Genomic DNA, 598 nt, shown 5'->3' with positions numbered 1-598 from the left:
TCTCCTCATGCACAGCTGCAATTCTTCTCGTAGAATTTCTGTCATTCGGCCATTGATAACTATTGGAGGCCATCTCTTCTATCACACGATAAGCCTCACTTGTATTTCTATGGAGAAGACATCCACCTGCAGTAGCATCCACCATACTTTTTGTTAGACCAGTCAAACCATTATAAAAGTGAATGATTTGCTGATCCGCCGTGAAACCATGTTGTGGACAGTTCCTGAGCAGCTCACGAAATCTTTCCCAGGCATCATGAATGGTCTCATCTCCTAGCTGGGAAAAGTGAGAAATCTCCGCAATGATTTTCTGAGCTTTAGAAGCAGGAAAGTATTTTGCCAGGAAAGCTCTACACAAATCCTCCCATCCAGTAATAGCACCTCTGTCCAAACTCTTGAACCACTCCTTCGCTCTGTCCCTGAGAGAGAATCCAAACATCTTCATTCTGATGGCATCCGGTGGCACTCCATTCTGCTTAATAGTGTCGCAGATATCTAGAAACTGAGTAATGTGAGCATGCGGGTTTTCGGAAGCCATTCCACTAAATTGTTCAGCTTGCACCATGTTTATCAATCCCGGCTTCAGCTCGAACGTGGT

The 598-nt window shown here is 44.6% G+C and overlaps 1 non-coding gene across 1 annotated transcript; it reads left to right on the top strand.

Moving 5' to 3' along the window:
- The first annotated feature begins 203 nt into the window (after window positions 1-203).
- LOC130991115 (small nucleolar RNA R71) lies at window positions 204-310 on the top strand. Its single transcript, XR_009091078.1, has one exon. It is a non-coding gene; the product is annotated as a small nucleolar RNA R71 (small nucleolar RNA).
- The last annotated feature ends 288 nt before the right edge of the window (window positions 311-598 follow it).

The sequence above is a fragment of the Salvia miltiorrhiza genome, chromosome 6, assembly GCF_028751815.1.
Source record: "Salvia miltiorrhiza cultivar Shanhuang (shh) chromosome 6, IMPLAD_Smil_shh, whole genome shotgun sequence".
Lineage (NCBI taxonomy): Eukaryota > Viridiplantae > Streptophyta > Magnoliopsida > Lamiales > Lamiaceae > Salvia > Salvia miltiorrhiza.
Note: the sequence above shows the minus strand (reverse complement) of the source record. Positions and strands in the feature narration are given on the sequence as shown.